General features: G+C 40.4%; 1 protein-coding gene across 4 annotated transcripts in view; it reads left to right on the forward strand.

The window, feature by feature from the left end:
- The first annotated feature begins 5,779 nt into the window (after positions 1-5,779).
- Positions 5,780-12,178, forward strand: part of LOC146990149 (tetraspanin-18B-like) — a 36,529-nt gene continuing 30,130 nt past the window's right edge. For 2 of the 4 annotated variants that reach the window (XM_085769689.1, XM_085769671.1), the window contains exons 1-2: positions 5,784-5,949; positions 9,070-9,242. The gene's annotated coding sequence lies outside the window, so the exon portion shown is untranslated. Of the gene's footprint in view, positions 5,950-9,069; positions 9,243-12,178 lie in introns of all 4 variants that reach the window. The other 2 variants (XM_085769680.1, XM_085769661.1) reach the window with 2 other exon arrangements.

Consider the following 12,178-nt stretch of genomic DNA (forward strand, 5'->3'; position numbering starts at 1 on the left):
AGATGTGTGAGTCTGTCCCCAGAAACACATCTGTTGTGTTGTGAATTTCTGCAGTACATGTTGCATGTGTAAACTGAAGTCTGAAGTCGTTCTCTCTGGATTTGTTGCATGTTTGTGTCTTTGCATGTGCTTTCTTAAGTTGCAGTGTGCTGATCCTTCAGGGCCACCATACATTCCCTCAGAAGTTGATCCTGAGAATCATCTTCAACAAAATCCTCAGTGTTTTGGTAAAACAGACACTTCAGAAGACTCGTAAAACTGAAATGCTCATTGAGTAATTTTAGGTGCAACACAACTGTGTTTTGTCTCAGATAATGGAACTATTGTTGTATTTACTGTAAATTAATCATGAATGACACTGGTGAGTTCCTTGACGACATAAGGAAGAGCTAAATATATTAAATTCTTTATAAAGACAGTTACGGTAGAAAGAAGAATTTCTCTTTAAGCCGTGACCTTCAGTAGACATCGCTTTGTGTCAGAAATGATTGGAAAAGAACAACCCTCACATCCCTCCACATCTGAGCTGCTGTTGTTTGTGTAGGTTGTGTTTTGATGGAAAAGCTTTTGAAATGCTGCATGAGTCATTTTTCCCCCGTCCTCTGGGCTTTACGCTTGATGCTCACAGCTCCTGGTTCCTTATGCATGTACAGGAGGCCAGTGTAGCAGGGACGACCTCACTGGAGTTATTGCCGTAGCTGTTAACGTCCCAACGTCCACAAGGTCCTCGCAGGTGTGTGTTCCAGCAGCAGGAGAGGGTTTGTTATTCTGTATGTGCTCAGACCTGGGAGTCTTCATCCTCCCCCTCCTACCTCCTGCTCATCCTCCAGGTTCAGTATTAGGAAGATTTATTTTGTGTTTGAGAGTGAATGGACTGAGCTTATGCAAACAATGCAATCATGTTAGGAAGAAGTGACTAATGAGTCTGAATATGAAACCCTTTCCAGTTTAAACCAGACAGACTCTCAGCTTGTCATCACGAAGCACAAAGCAACAATCTGGTCAGATTCAGTCTGCTGCTGAAAACACAGTTTCTCAATGAAGTTCTTCTTCCAGACAGCACATACACAGATAGTATACCAATGTTTATCAATGACGATACCAACTATCGTCATTGATAAACAGGTGGAGGTGGAGAGTCAGTCAACATAATAGTACCGATGTAAACAAAGCAATCAAAAATTAGAATTTTCAGTGCAAATTGTTTTCAAATCCATTTTAGGAAGAAAATTACAGTAGACATTTTGGTTTTACATAAGCCTATTTTAAGTATGCTTCATACTGATTGGCTAATGGAAGCTGATGAGATTTACCCATATACTCTTAGGTGGTTGTTATCAGGTGGTTTGTACGTATAGAGGCATTTTTCCTTCCTCACTATCAAACCAGCTCAGTCAGTCCATAAAAGTCTCAGTTTGACACCAAGCTCTATCCTACGGTGGCCTTAGGGGGTCAATTCACTACGACTTAAGAAAACACATGTAAAGACACAAAGTTCAGAAAACAACTTAATCGATCTGAAAACACATACGCTGCCAAGTCTCAAAACACCTATAAATAAACAAACATGCTGCAAAAACTTATTCTATTTAGTGTTTAGCCAGGTCTGCCACCTCTTTGTTTCTGTTGTCAGTGTGTTCATTGTGACTTTGTATAATGTGCATGTTTTTTTTTTTGCAGTGCACTGATATTATTATTAACTTCATCAATATTTGCTCTTTTTGAAAAGGTTAAATGGTAAATGGACTGTATTTATATAGCGATTTACTATACCTGCAACGATACCCAAAGCGCTTTTACATCATACATCGCTTTCACCCATTCGCTAACCACGACCCATCAGGAGCAAGGTGGGTAAGGTGTCTTGCCCAAGGACACTATACGGCAGCAACCGGGATAGAGCGGGATTCGAACCGCCAACCCTCTGATCATTGGACGACCCGCTCTACCATGAGCCAATAAAGCGTTTCTTACTGAAGCGTTCAAAAGCTTTTAAATGTTTCTTTCCACACGTCACCATGCAAGCAAGGCTTCCAGCTCCTTCAATCACAGACACATTTACCCCCTGCTTATACCGAGCCCCAGCAGGCAGCCGTTGTCTCCCAGAGTCCCTGATGCTTGCTGCTCCTCCGGAGGCCTGTCAGGGTTCATCCATCAGTCACCTGCAGCGGGGACATCTGCGCCCATCACATGTGACAGGGGAACACACCGTGGTAATGGACAGAGATAGAGCAAGCACTGACTTTACTCTAAACCCACAGCTCCACGTCTCCAAACAAACAGACTGAATGTCTTTTCTGCAGCCGACAGGACAGAAAGCACGATTCTCAATTTCAGTGGCGAGTGATGTGAGACAGACAAGCTGTCACTCTGGATGGCAGACGAAGCTCTGCGTAGTGCAATCAGAACTAGAAATAGAGTTGTTTGTATTCAGGGCATCTTTGTTTCATTTCTGATGAGAATTTTATCTGTGTGGTTGGACGTGGCTGCTCTCTAAACATGAAACAGCTGCTCCGGCTGTAGAATGTGGCTCGTTGTGTTCGCCACATGGTTTTATGACCTTGACATGATTTTCATGTACAGATATTCAGCACGTCACCCTTTGTTGATTTTGAGTTTCTGTTGTTTAAAAAAGGAGGTGCTTCACTTTTACATCCTGCACATTAGACACAGGATTAAATGGTAATATGGAACTTCATAGGAGCTCATCACTGACATAATATGACATTTATATTATACTATACTATATAAGTTGATAGGGTGAATGTTTCCTAACTTCAACTATTGGCTATTTGGTTCTGAGCAGGTAGTGAACAGTGGGACACCCAGACCATCTGATCCACGAAGACAGGAGCATAATCAAACCATCAATTTGAACACATAAACTGCAAAAAACTCACAACACAACAAGTTCTTCCTGGAATGCAGAGAGGTGACGGACCGAGCTGGCGCGCTCTTTTGTTCAATGCTTTTTGACATACTTGGCTACCTGTTAGTGATATTTGAAAATTGTTTGGTTAATTGTAACGTCATATATCCCATGTCCCATGATTCAGACATTATTGCAAATATGTATTCTTTGAAAATGACTAATATCTGCATTATTGGTCTGGCACTATCTCCAACAGTCTCCTATAGTTACTAGTCCCTCCAGCTAACAGTGGATATGGTGGCTTTTCATCGTATCCCTCGCTGTTTCTTAATGGTTAAAGTCAGTGAGGAGGAACAGCTGCAGCCTTCGTGCTCCTGGACAAAACACAGTCTGAGATAAGTTCTAGTGATGTGTTATGGTTTCCCTGCTGGGACTGGCTCTCTCGCCCACTGTGAAAGAGGCAGGTCTGCTGCATTATTTAAAAATCACTCTCCCAGACTGAGCCTCCAGTTCCCCCTCTTCTCGGAAAGCGGGAAAGCTGTTAATCTGTGTTTGAGGACGGCGAACGTTCCCCACAGCTGAAAATGTGCATGTCAGTCAGACCACCCGTGGAGTCAGTGGCAAGCAGAGGTCTCACCCATCTTCATCACTGCTCCTGATGGTGTTGAACAGACCGAACCAGAGCCCACACTTGTGCTCATATTGTGATATTGTGGATCTGTGGCTGCGTTTGGATCTTTTTAAGGAGGGATCTTGACTGAGTAAAATGGCCCAGAATTATCTATGAGGCAGCCACCTTATACGAGGATAATATATCATAATATAGGATAATATATACTATCTGACAATGTCTTCTTTGGTCTCTTTGGCACCTCTCCCATGATAACTAACTAAGTTAACTAAGAATTATGAACCCAGCTAGCTTTTTCCTGTATTTTTAGGTGGAGGTGTTGATGTCTGTGTTTGACATGTTGCCATACAGTGATTTGTGTTTTCACAAGAGAAAGTCGGACATGCAACCAGTAACATTCTACAATACCAGGCCAGCAGGGGGCGCTGTGTCAATGGCAGGGGCCATTCTCTGGGTTAAAAACAGTTACAGTATGTGGTTGCTTTAAATCTAAGGGTGACTGTGCTTTTGCTTTCAGGGTCCACAGTTTTAGAATGACCTGCCTGATGATAAGACAACCGAATGACTTATTTGTTTCAGTTCTGGTTTTGTTATTCGTGCCACATCAGAAGTTAAAAGATATCCCAGAAAACTGAACTAAACTGTGTCGAGCGGCTCCATGAAAACATCTAATGATCAAGCCTGAGTAGGTCACCTTGCCCAGAGGCATCATGGCTGCACTGGCCCATCAACTGCATCCGCAGCAGTCAATTATCCAGAGCCCAGTGTCAGTGAAAACACAGAGTTGCACGAGTGAGCATAGACTCAATGTGTCATTCTTTTCATCTTTGCCCTCGTTTTATATTCTTTAGCTGTTTCATGTAGTGTGTGAGTGATGGCTTCCCACATTTAGCTGCTGAAGATTAACACAGTTTTCTGAGTAGAGAACAAACTCAAGATCAGAAATGAGAACTGTGCATGTGTGGATTCTTTAGAGGTTATTTTGCATTTGTTTTAATATTTAGGGCACTTTATTGTTGGGTGTATGAACTACAAAGGCGTAAAAAAAACAAAACAAATCAACAGCAACTATTTCACATCAAAAATTCATAACAGCTGTCACAGGTGTTTTCGGTTATTCTGGGTGAGTAGAGTTCAGGTTTTGTTTTGTTGGGAGTTACATGAGGTCACCAGACTTCATGTATTAATTGGTCCCTGACAAAACTCCACCAACACAGTCCCAGTTTGAACCCGATGGCCCTGATTTATACTTTATTTCAGCTCCACTAAACACAACATACCACTTACCCTGAGCTGAACTCAGCAGCAAGTTAACAAAATACTATGTGTGCCAACCAGTATTGCAGTTGTATATCCACTGAATCGAACTGCTTGCGCTATGAAGCAATTCTGAACATACACAAAATAAGGATACATATAACATGTAGTTATCTATCTTGATTAACTAACTGTAACACTGTCTCTCTATAACCTATAACCTCTATATTAGAGCAGGAAAAAGTCAATAAACACTTACAAATTACATTACCCTTTTGGATTATGGCAGAAAATAAACTCAGTAATAAACAACCGTTCATAATACTTATTTTGTTCAGCCAGATGAACCCCATGAATGAGCACCACCTTATGATTGCAAATACAATGCCAGAGGTGTCAACCTATAGGCTGGGTAACAGTTGGTGCAATTAAAACAGGGGGTTAATGTGTGATTCATTTGTGATTGATCCTCTTTAACTATGCAGACACTCATACACCTCTGGAATAAAAGCTACTGACAACATTTCTCCCAAAAATGAAATTTAAAAAAATTATCATTTTGAGCATTTATTTGCGGAAAATGACAATTGATCAAAACAACAAAAGATGCAATGTTTTCAGATCTCAAATAATGCAAAGAAAACAAGTTCATATTCATTTTTCAACAGTAACTTAGGAAGAGTACAGAAATCAGCATTGGTGGAATAACCCCAATGTTTAGCCGAATCACAGCAGTGGTTTTTATAGCCTACTCTTCCTCTTTAGATAAGATTTGGTTCAGGTGTTCACCTGCCTCAATGAGGTGTGCCTCTGTTTTTAATGCAATAGACACCGGAATGAAATGACTGTAGAGATACTGATTTAAGAAAAAAAAAATGTAATGGTCTCTTAATTTTTCCCATATTTTGTTAAAAACGCCACTTCCGGTCGTGCTTTTATTCTGAAATGAGGAAGTGTCACCTGTAGTACGTAACGTCTACGTGTAACTTGACTGAGGCTCATCTCCAACCAACGGTCCAGTCCACTCACTGAGGAGCGAGCAGCACAAGTGAACGGAGTGGCGGAGGCGTAAATCTAGCTACACTGCCTGTTTGTGAGAGTTTCGTCGGATTTATCAGTTTGTCACTTGACTTTACTTCAACAACAGATAACAAGACACGTAACGGACACAAAAGCTCATCTGTCAGCGGTAAGTTACAGCGGTTTATTTACAGCAGCAACTAATCACATTGTAACCAGCAGAGGTGTGTGATTAAACACCAACTTCAAATCCCTATACTATCCTACAACAACACGGGGTTTTAGTTTTCAAACCACGGTTTAACGACTTAGAGTTCAGTGTAGGCCTGTGTGACTGATAAAGTAAAACAGAAGGCTAATAAATATAAATATCACATAGGTCATTTTAATGGCAGAGACTAGACAAATGTTTAGGTAAAAGGAGATTAAGTTTGTGGTTGTGAAAGAGTGAGGATCATTAAAAAATATTAAATTGAATTTATCAGTGTTATTGTGGAGACACAGAGCAGTCCTGTCTGTTACTATTTATCTAAATCAAATTAGAGCCCCAGACCTCAGAAGCCAAGTTTACACCATATTATTAAGGTCTGCACCCTTTGATTAAATGCTGATTGGTCTTGAATTTAGAGGTCATCTGTGCTCCTTCTTGTACAGTAGAGTGCTTCAAAGACATTGTATATTTTTTAACACTTAGCCTACATGTTATAAATGAAATGTTATATAATGAAATTATGTCCCCCACCAGTAGGCTATTGTCCTAAATTGTGTAGCCTATACTTTTTAAATGTGTTAAATGTCCGGGAGAAAAAAGCAAAACATATAAATAAGTAAATTAATGAATGGATTCCAATCACTCCAATAAGCAGGAGAAATAACCTAAAATATTGAGTCATGTCAAGAAACCAGCACTTGCAGAAAATAATATAGGCTATAGATTTATTATTATTATTTATTTACCATATTCATTTAGCCATTTTTGCATAATTATCAAAACAGTTGCAAATTAATTTTTGGTCAATCAGCTAATTGATTACTGAACTAATCCTTTCATCTTTAGAGCACTGGTTGGTTTCTTGGTGTTGACCATGTTAAGACAGAATAGTTAGTACAGAATTGAATCTGGATGATTGACAGGTGAGCAGGGAAAAAGCAATTTGAAAAGGTCCTTCTGATGGACAAAAAATCATTAGCTGAGTCAAAAACGACGCACGTGTGACTTATATTTAGATTTGTGAGGGGGAAACACAAGAAAGATGAGCTGTTTCAGAGCAAGACAGGGAGCCACCTCCTCACCACTCTGCTATGTTTTTAGAGCAAAATAAAATATCCAAATGAGAGCAGATCACCTGGCATTAAAACCAAATAAGAATTTGGCTGATGGTCGGCGTGACTTTCAGTGTAGCCTATTGATGCAACACATGCTGGCCCTTTCCATGGTTTTGTTTTTCTTCTGAATGTGCACCGAAATAGAAAAAGAAAAAAAAGAACAGGTCACAATTAGAGCTGAGCTTGTATGGGCATACTGTATATTGCAGAGTGCGATTTCAGTGTGAATGGTAATTTTTGTTTCTACTTTTCTACTTTTTATGATCGATGATGTGAATTTTGTTTTGTTGAATATTTTGAACATTCTTGAATCCTTTTCTTATTGTGAAGCATTTGTAATTGCTTGTGTCAATTCACTGCTGCTTTGTGGAGGCACTTGTTGCTCTGCACTCTTTGAGCCACGCGTATTCATTAATGTGATTGTTCATCAGGTGTTTAAACAGATTGGTATTGTTAAAGCAGAAGTAAGCGGAATGTTTGTGTTAATCTAAGTTATATCTTCCAACGGCAATCACTTATATAGAATGTTTGGTCTGAAACACGGGTCTGTCAGTCACTCTGCTCTGCTGTAAGCTGAGGAGAAAACTTTCCTTGTATCCTACAACCTTTATCCAATGAGGAGAGAGAACGGCATAAAGGGGCAGTCCTCTCTGTGTGTGCAGCCAAGGGATGCGTGTGAATGTGGTGACGTAGGGACGAGGGCGGGGACTGCTAACTCCATCTGCTGACAAGAAGTTAGCCAAAACCACCGGATCGCTTACTTCTGCTTTAACTTTGGTCGCTGATACAGTTTTTCCACGGTGTTTATTTGACTTCTTTTTGATCTGTATTGTTTTCACTAAAGCAAAAATGTGTCCAGACTATGGACACATCATTTTTCTTTGCTACAAGCATTTTTTTTTAAATGGATTGCCCAGTCCTATCATCAAATAAACTTTGATGGAACGCACAGTATGTGTAGGAGACACTGTATATTTAGCCACGTTAGCACAAACCACCTCCTCAGACTGAAATACTTAAATATTTATTGAACACAGTACCACAAACTCTTGCACTGACCGTCACCTTCGTGTTCCCCCTCAGGATGAATTATAATGACCCCTTAACTTTTCTGACAAATGTAGCATGCTAACATTTAATACTGCCCTGCTAAACGTCAGGGGCTGGTTGCACAAAATACCTTTAGGTTAAGATTTTTCTTGAAGTCCAAGTTGAGGTTTCTTTACAAAAGCTGCACAAAACACCCATAAATCTTCTCATTAAGATTTCCCCGTTTCTTTAGGGAAATTGGTTTAACTGATAACTGAGTTTAAACAAAACATAAGCAACCATCTCTTAATAATTAAGGAAAAAACTAAACTTATAATGTCTTTGACTGTATCTTGGCAACAACATACAGTGGGTTTATGGTGATGGAAGAGAATGAACATGTTCCAAGAAGCTAACATTAGCATTTAAAAGTGCCTGCACAGAGCCGCTAGAATGGCTGTACACTTGGGTCTTGCTGTTTAATGATGAACGATTAATTAATCATCAAAATTGCTGCTGATTAATTCTCTGTCACTTAGTCAATGGAGCCTCTATTCTTCATATATTTCTGGTGGTTATGGAGGATGTGGAGCTGTCATATGGGGATAAAGGCATCTTGAGGAGCACTCAGTCTCAGGATGTTTTGCTTTGATTCTTCTTCAGCCTTTTTCCTTAACTCTGCCATCGCTCTCATCACTCATCGCCACCACATCCTCAAAGTTCAGGTCGCGTCCCGGGGCGACGTGGACAGGCACTATGTGGGCGAGGGGATCCACAGGTCCATCTGTCCCTTCCCTTCATGTGCAGCACTGAGGCACTCGGTCTATTTGTGGATCACAGCGTGATGACTGCCGCCTGACAAAAGGACTGACGTGCCACAGGGGGTGTGATCCTCAAAGACCAGCACTTACTTCCCTTCCCGTCCTGCCAACAGTGTGTCTCGGGGGTGAATTGAGGAGAGGCTGCTGGAGCTCTGATAAACAGAGACCTACGGGACTGTCAACCTGGGTCGTCTGCTGAGTTGGGATCGCTCTGTTGTTGCTTTGTTCTCCATATGGAAATTTGAGGAGCTCATGGTTGGGTTTTATTGCTGAAGCAACTGGTCAGGTAATCAATGAACACTTTAGCTGTAACTAATAATATTTTCCAAGTGCCATTTATTTTCCATAACAATGTCAGAAAATAGTCAAGGGTGGATGTCAACATCTGTAAATAACTTATCTTGTCTTACCAGCTGTTAAAACCCTAAAGATATTCAGTGTATGCTATGTAAGTATATGTTTTTGAAACTGTTGGAAATGCTACAAATTAATATGCTGACAATCATCTTTTGTTCATACCGTAGATGACCAAATAATCGCCCGCGTGCAAATACGCGCCTGTGCTCTAATAGCCGCCGGGGTCCGAGCTCATTTGGCATAATAAACGCCGGTTCAATTAAACGCCCGGGCGATTAAGTGTTTACCATAGTCTTGCACAGAAAACAAAAGTTTTTTTTTTAACAGCACCGGCTCTCACCTCTTCTGTCAGTCAGCCCCTCCTCTCGCTCTCTCTCTCGCATGCAGGCGCGCACACACACACAAACACAGGCGCGCTAGACTGAGGGATATAGGGATATAGATAAATGCGCTAATGTTATGTACAGTGTTGAAATTACCGCGATCGACCCCCCCTTCCGTTATCATTCATAACACTGCTCTGATCAGCTCCCTGTGTCGCGGTAACACAGACAAACTGTCTTTGTATTTATTGTCTGATGTCAATAAAGATGCGTCGGGGGAAAAAGTAGTTTTGTTCCAGTGGTCCTACGGTGAAATCCTTGTTCTTTGCATGATGGTCTGGTGCTGCTCATTGCAAAAATAAATTGTAGCCTGTTGCAAATACGCGCCTGGTTCTTATAAACGCCTGGGGTCCAAGTCGATTTAGCATATTAAACGCCCGGGCTAATAAATGGTCATCTACGGTAGATTAATGACAACACTTTTGATAATTAATGCAAAAATATCAAATATTCTGTTGCGGTTTCTTAAATGTGCGGTTATGAATACTAAATTGAATATTATTGGATTTTTCCTGTTGTACTTTTTTTTTTTAAAGCCTTTTTTGCATGTGATTCCTTAAATTAAGCTCTCATCGTGTTTTGTGGCTTTAATGTAGAGTTATTTTCCATCTTGGTTTGTAGGATTTTTTTAATAGATCAAGCAAGATGTGAATGTGTTTCAACAACAAAAAAAAGAATTATACATTTTTATGACTGAGTGACTCAATTAGACAGGAGGGGAAGAAGGAAGACGAAGAGTCCTATCCGTGATTGGTTGATTAAATTAGCAGGTCTTTAACACAACCTCTGCTCCTGTGGACACAATGCCAATGCCCCACTGCTTTTCAAAGGTTTCCAGTTTTAACAAGATTAAATTCGGTCAAACTGAATTAAGAAGCAGATGGTGAGCCCCATCCACCACACAGCGACCCCCCCGTACTGAACTCTGCTCTGTCACAGCACAGCCACTTCACCAGCCTCTCTGCTTCCTGCTGGGCTGGATGAAAAAAAAAATGCAGCGTGATTTCCAAGTCCACCACAAAATACTCACTGTGAGTAGCTTAAGGTGTGTAACGGGGAGCAACCGCCATTCCGACATCATGTCCGACATGGGCCTCTAATTGTCTAAATGACAACACTTAATTTTCTATCAAATGTCCCATCATTCTGACAATTTTTGCCTTCTATGGTCGGAATGACGGTATTTCTTTCTTTTTTCAAACATCCTGCCTTTCCAACAATTCCTATAGGCCTAATAGTGTATTTTTTCCCCAAAGGATTTTGCACTGGTTGGGCTTAGGCAATGAAGAAAGGAGTTGGTTAAAGGGACAACGAGGAGTTTTGGAAAAGCAAAGCGTTTTCACACTACATTTATGAGCCTCCGCGCACACCGTAGAATTTTTCGACCGGTGCAAGACGGACTCATGTTTTCATTCATCAATAATTAAAGTAAGAGGTTCAAAGAGGTTCAGTTACCGTCGTAGTACCGATCATAAACGGCAATACAGCGGCGTTATTCTCATGAGCGTCCACGAAACCGAAAGTCAGGAAACACTGGTCGGCTCGCCCAGCATTTCCACCATTAATTAAAATAACAAAATAACAATAGAGACAAAACGATATATTTATCGAAAATGGAGCCATTAACAAGTGTGGGTAGTGTAGATTCATCCACATTAACGTGAGACTTTTTTATAACCAAATGGAAACTCCTAGTTGTCCCTTTAAGTTTAGTAAAAAAAGAGCAGTTAGAGGCTAGACAGGCAGACTAGTCCCTGTCTGTGCTCTGCTGCGTAATTACGCACAACCATGTGTGTATTCCTCTATCAGCATGTCTTAAAGAAGGCAGTCATCTGTTGAGTAAGGCACATTTCCTATTGGAAAGCCTTGTCGGAATGGTGGGACGTTCGCGTGGTGGGATGTCGGAATGACAGCATGTAACCTGTGTAACATCTTCTAAAAGAAATCTCATACCAGAAGCTTAATGTTGTAGAAATGGAAGAAGGTAAATACAGGAGGATACATTTTGCCTTACGACAAATCAATGCAAACAGGAGCATCACTGAAGAGCTCCTCAGAGAAAATGACTGTTTATGGCTGCTTAGGCCTGGGACGATAATAAATTTTGCTGGACAATGGTCCCACAAATTATTGACGATAAACGATATTATTGACACTTTTTTTTTTTTGAACAAATTAACCACTAATATAATAATAATATTTCATAATAATGCAAGTAGACCCTTTTAAATGCGATAAACTTTTATTTCTCATGAGTATTTTTTAACCATTGTAATTGGAATGACAAGAACTTATAGCTACTATCCTAAAAAAAATAAAATAAACAAAAAATAATAAACAGTGCAGTGCAGCTCTTCTGTCCAGTAACGTTACACACCTGAAGCTCCACTTTTCATTCAAACAAACTAATATGACTTCCACAGATGTAAGATTTCATCAAGACCAGCCTTTATTTCCTATAAAGTATTAAACCAGCCGGCGG

The sequence above is a fragment of the Trachurus japonicus genome, chromosome 3 (genome assembly GCF_045865225.1).
Source record: "Trachurus japonicus isolate A0001 chromosome 3, Traja_1.0".
Lineage (NCBI taxonomy): Eukaryota > Metazoa > Chordata > Actinopteri > Carangiformes > Carangidae > Trachurus > Trachurus japonicus.